This window comes from Macrobrachium nipponense, chromosome 10 (assembly GCF_015104395.2).
Source record: "Macrobrachium nipponense isolate FS-2020 chromosome 10, ASM1510439v2, whole genome shotgun sequence".
Classification (NCBI taxonomy): Eukaryota; Metazoa; Arthropoda; class Malacostraca; order Decapoda; family Palaemonidae; genus Macrobrachium; species Macrobrachium nipponense.
In genome coordinates, this window is record NC_087204.1 from 580486 (window position 1) to 586917 (window position 6432).

The window sequence follows — 6432 nt, forward strand, 5'->3', positions numbered from 1 at the left end:
GTCAATTTCCCTTCCAGCTCTGAATGACCTCACGGTTCCCAGCACTTGGCCTTTGGCTTAAGTTCCACATTCTTTTCTACTGTGGAAAGTTCCATTGTTCGGCGGTAACTCTCTTTCCTCACTTCAAAACATGATTGCTTCTTCTTAGTCCGGTCCTATTGAGAAACCAGATTCCTCCTGCCAGTTTCAATAGACACCGAAATCAGTGATTTTCGCTCCTATTGGTGAGGTGGATTTGGTCTCCCGTCTGGGTTATGGAAGGCGAGAATCCAATTTTGGGCTGGAAGTATAGTAACCAATTCCCTTCATCCAGGGCGAACATTTAATAATCTTTCTTCAATAGATAGGGTCACTACTTCTCCGCCGATGGGAAATGAACTCTCTCTCTCTCTCTCTCTCTCTCTCTCTCTCTCTCTCTCACACACACACAACACACACACACATATATATAAAGGTATTTAGCCACGAAGGAAAGTTAAACACTGGAGTAAATGCAAGATCCATTCACTTATACGACCCTTCCTCGTCATGTCAGTTTCTCATGAATGTCAGTCGGTGTCTGCTAAGTAACGGACTTATTTGAGTCGAAAGATCTTGCAGCTACCTCAGTGTTTAACTTTCCCTCGTGGCTTATACCTTTATTTATGCATTTATCACGTTCCAAACTTTAGTGATTCAGTTATACACACACACACACACACACACACACACACACACACACACCGATATATATATATAATATATATATATATAGAATATATATATATATAATATGTATATATGTGTAACTGTATAAAATATGGTACACAACACCACAACACACATATATATATATATAATATATATATATATATATATATATATAATATATGGATATTTGGTATGTATATATTGTACACACACACACATACCATATATATATATATATATATATATATATATATATATATATATATAAATATATATATCTTAATATCATCAGAACTTTAGATGATATTGAAAATGGCAGTTAATCTAGCAGACAAAAAAAAAAATAGTGAAAAAATGATAAAAAAAAGTAACTAAACAGGTTAGAGTGAAATACTTAGTCAAGTAACAGAATTAGAAACGAACATATAATTTCCACATTGGAAAATAAGAAAAAATACTTTAGATAAGTATTTTAAATATCTTCCACCAACGAGAGCACAATACAAGTCTTTATACAATCACTGCCAAGTGATTTACTTTAATTTTAAACGTTTGGTGAAACAACGCGCTATTTAACCTTAGATTTAAGCATGCGCCCTGACTAAGCTGGAAGTCGGATCACGCCTTGTTCATATCGATATGAATCGATCAGAAACATCGACATTGTTTTAAAAGTGTAGTACAGTCGAATTCGTTTTTTATTATAATTACAGCGGCGCCGTCCAATAAAATCACAAGTGATTCGGTTATGTCACCGGAACTGGATAACGAGAAATTGGATTCTTGTCGCCGGAAACAAATATCGATTTCATGGTTTACATTAATATGAAAGTAGACGGAGTCCTTGTTTAACGGTCTATCTAACTATCTATTTGTACATGCGTCACTTGAATCTGATTTCGGGCAAATGATCTCATTTCTCAGCTCATTCCTGAGTAAGATAGTGTACTGCACTTTTAGTTATCTGTAAAACAAGCAACTATTGTGCTTGCTTTGTCTGTCCGTCAGCCCTCAAATCTTAACAACTACTAAGGTTAGAGGGCTGCAAATTTGGTTGGGATGTGAATCGTCCACCCTCCAATCATCAAACATACCAAGTTGCAGCCCTCTAGCCTCATTAGTTTTGATTTTATTTAAGGTTAAAGTTCGCCATGGACCATGTGTTCTGGCAACTCTATAGCGGACAGGCCACAACCTTGGAGGTCTCAGGATCCGGGTTCGATTCCCGCTCTGCCAACGAGGACTCAGACGAATTTATTTCTGACGATAGAAATTCCTTTCTCGAAGTGGTTCGGATCCCACAATAAGCTGTGAGGTCCCGCTGCTAAGTAAGCAATTGGTTCCTAGCCACGTAGAAATATCCCTAATCCTTCGGGCCAGCTTCTAGGAGAGCTGTTTAATCAGCTCAGTGGTCTGGTTAAACTAAGATATACTTATTCATAAGTCGCTGCTTATACGGCATTATACTGAGACCACCGAAAGATAGATCTATTTTCGGTGGCCTTGATTATAGTATATACGCTGTACGGAACACATCTTTCTTTGTAGCGATGACCATAAACGGAAGGCAACTCCCTTCTTCCCTTCCCTGCTCTATTTGTATTCCCAAAATTCCCAACGAATTTCCTTCCTCTTTGAATTTTTTTATCTTGTTGCCCCACATTTCCGGCTTTTTCGTCTCTGATCGAACTTCTTAATTGGTCTTCGATGAAATTAAACTTACTTCTCCTCTTCTTCAGGGTTTGATACTCGGCTCTAGACTCTCTCTCTCTCCTACTTCTCTCTCTTCTCTCTCTCACTCTCTTCTTCTCCTTATCTCTCTCTCTCTCCTTTGAAAAGAAGAAGAGAAAAGAAGAGAGGAGAGACGAGACGGAAGAGAGAGAGAGAGAGGAGACTTTGAGAGGAAGAGAGAGAGAGAGAGGAGAAGAGAGCCTTAGATTTCGAAACGGGAGAATAATTAATGTTTTTCTGAAACGCCAGTAACTGACATCATGTGTAAATGCTAGCATAATAAAGAGAGAGAGAGAGAGAGAGAGAGAGAGAGAGAGAGAGAGAGAGAGAAGAGAGAGAGCTAAGGTTCACTTTAACGACCGATATTATTTTTGTGTAGTCCTGTCCCCGACCACATCAGTCACATTACCGCATTCTTTCCTCTACGGATACGAATTTCCCAAAACCACCGATGCTAATTTCCCAACACTCCATACCTGAACGAGAGGAATGCAGCTCAAGCATTGATTAAATTCCTGGAAATTCCTGGCTGATTGTCTTTCTTTGTATTGCTATGCGGGCCCACCCCGTGTGAGCTGGCTTTTAAATTACGTTTGGAAATTCCTGTGGCCGGCCTTAGCAATGGGGCAAGATTTAGATATCTTAACTTTACGTGCGATTTAAACGGTATAGTTTGTTGTTGACGCCATTTAACTGCCATTTAATTGTTAGTTCTTACAAGTATATTACAGATCACATCGAGGTGAACTATTATTAGAGGTTAAGGAAAAGTGTAAGACCGAATCAAGCCAGGACACTGAAGTACTTTATCTATGGGTGTTTATTTACCAATGAGATTTAACTTTATTTTGGGATTAAGGGAGACTGGCTACGGGCTGATCTATGAACAAGAGCCCGTGCTGGCGTAAAACCAGCTCAGTCAAAAACAACAAGGATCCTAGTTCCAACCTTACAAGTAAACAGAGAAACACAATTATATTTACACCACTGCTGAAAGCCCCGTAAAAATTAAAAATAAATAAGTAAAATTTTTATGGAATGAATTTAAATATGGTTTATAAGGCTCACGGTAACTTTGTGTAAAAGGAGAGAGAGAGAGAGAGAGAGAGAGAGAGTAAACTGTCACTGAAGGCTTCGTGCCTGATATTTATCATTGTGTGATGTCTTTATTTATTAATAATACGCGCAGTTGTTGTATAAAGGGAAATATAAATCTTCAAGGGATGAATAGGAATAAAAAATGACATAGTAGTTTTGGAAGAGGAGTAATGGGCCTTGGAATCAGAGCTGTTCGTGACGTGTATTTGTCTGTTTGCCCTAATTCCTCTTAACAGAATTACTTATTTTGGACCTTTGCGTTTCTTGTATAACCAGTAAATAAGTAACGTATTTTTAATTCTTTTAAATCTCTCTCTCTCTCTCTCTCTCTCTTCTCTCTCTCTCTCTCTCTCTCTCTCTCTCTCTCTGGCCGCTGCACGAGAGCTTATTGCTCCCAATATTTCAGCTGGAATATCCCTGTGAATCAAAAAAAAAAGGGAGCGTGCAAAGTCATGTTGCAGAAACTTCGAAAAAGTATTTCCGTAATTTTGCAAAAGCAGATCTTTGCTGTAAAATTTGATATTCCGAGAAGGATGGCTCAATTTACCTGGGCCACAGATATGGAGGAAAAAAAGGAAAAAAACAAAACAATATAATTTAATTTATAGACGACAACAAAAGCTTGTCAGTGAATCGGGAACTTAATGCCTTTTTGCCTGGACTTCATAATCATCAAACCGTAGTAGAATACACTCACATTATAAAATGAGTTTTTAGTTAACTCTTGAGATGGCTTTGTCTGTCTGTCCGCCCTCACATCTTATAAGTACTGTGGCTAGAGGGCTGCAAATTGGTGTGTCATTCATCCACCCTCCAGTCAACAGACTTAACAAATTGCATCCCTCTAGCCTCAGTAGTATTGATTTTATTTCAGGTTAAAGTTTGCCATGGATCGTGCGGTGCCAGCCGCCGACGGATCTGGGGGAGTAACTGAGTGCTGCCTTGTCAAGGCTGAGAGTTTTCATACCGCATCACATCGAGAGTTTCCTATAGCATTATACGCTATACGGAAAACTCGATTTCTTCTGCGCATTTTTTAATTGGTTTAGTTTTCATTATTGGATTTCGTGTACATTATGTGTACACGTTATTCTGTTGCCTTTTTAGGCTTCATTGTGACCTATTGCCTCTCGCAACAGATTCCTGCAATCACTCGACAGTGTCGAAGTACTGATCTTTGGCGCGAAGTTGAATCCGATCGTTCCTCCAGTAATGTTTTCTTTATCTACTTTCTTTATCTACTTTCGTCCTGTTTCATTCGTCAGTCTTCCTCATCTCCTTCTCCTCATCTTCGGCCAAAGTGTCAATTTGTTGTTTTGGCAGACGTAATATAGATATCGTGCTTTCATTGTTTCTATTCGTGCCTGGCAATAAAGGGTATATGGTTATCCATACTTTGGCTCTTGCTTTGAGAGTCTTGTTCGTGATCATTGCAACGCAGATTGTTGCTTGAAAGATTCACAGTGATTGCAAATTACACTTTTCAGCTTTAACCGACTATTTCGCGCAGTTTTCTAATTTCTTTAATATCATAATCCAAACACTAAACAGGGAAACATCTTTTATTATAATTATTCCCTTCACATAGCCGTAATACCTTAAGTACCTTAAGATATGCATTTATGTCTAAAATTATTATTCAATGAGTCTCTCTCCTAAACCCCTTTGAATAGATTCAAAATGAATGTATCTTGAAGTGAATACTTTTTGAATCAAACTTATCTTAACGAAGTTGTTACATATTATCATTGTTTGTGGCATGTTCGGTTTAATCCATACGGAAGTTTATTGTTTCTCTCGTTTTTTGGTAAAGGACATATGAAAATTAAACTTGTATCAAGAAAAAAAAAAAGTCAAAACAAATCTCAGTCATTCTCGTTAAAAACCGACTAAGCAGAAGCCCGGATATTACTTTTTCGAAGCCCTAATAAAATAAATCGAAAACATCTAGACTTTTAATAGCAAAGCTAAATAAAAAGGAAAACAAACACGTACGGAAATTGCACGGAGAGGAGAGAGCAGTTTTTGTTCCTGTTAGTGAAAGCTATCAGGTGATGGAGTTGCCCGATAAAGATAACTTACTCAAGTAATATAATGGAAGGAAAGATCATCAAATCAAATATTGTTCAAGAAAGCTTCTTGATGATAAGAACACCAACCAATGATTATATAAACTAGATCCGCTGATTTCAAAAGGACTACTTAAAAATATATAGATTCTAAGGAAGTTAGTTTACTAAGCTCGCTTTCGCAGGAAAGAAGGTTTGTAAGTGGAACATTAGCATCAGATCCCTAATGCTACGAGTGTAAAAAAAAAAAAATATATATATATATATAGTACACCCATCTACATCGTTTTCAAAGGTCTCGACGTCACAATACTATTACAGATTAAAGATAAAACCAGACTGGTTCAAAAGAACAACAAATTACGCATCACACTTTCAGCTTACTCTTGTTTTCACTACAAATAACACTAACAATATCCCAACACAAAACACAAAATAACACATGAACTCTGTTCCTCTGAATTGTTCCCTCTCTTGGTGTTTCTTCCTTTGATGGTCAGTAAAGAGAGAGCGAGAGAGACAGAGAGAGAGAGAGAGCGGGCAAAGGAAAAGATGTTATCGCCGTGTGTTTGATAAGCAAACTGATACTTAGGTTTGTGCAATATTGTTTTACTCGAAAACCGTGGGAGATTTATCGCCAAAGAGAACTTGGCGAATATACCTGTCGAATATGAAGATAAAAACTAGCCATGAATCCCGACTTATAAGCATAGCTATCTGTACAATTTGATAACCTTTCTTATCCTAAGAAGAAGGCTTTCGCTGTGTGACTTATTTGGCAAACTAAAATGTCTAATGTTCATGTAATTCCGTTTAATACGACTCTTTCAGACGCGTACATAGT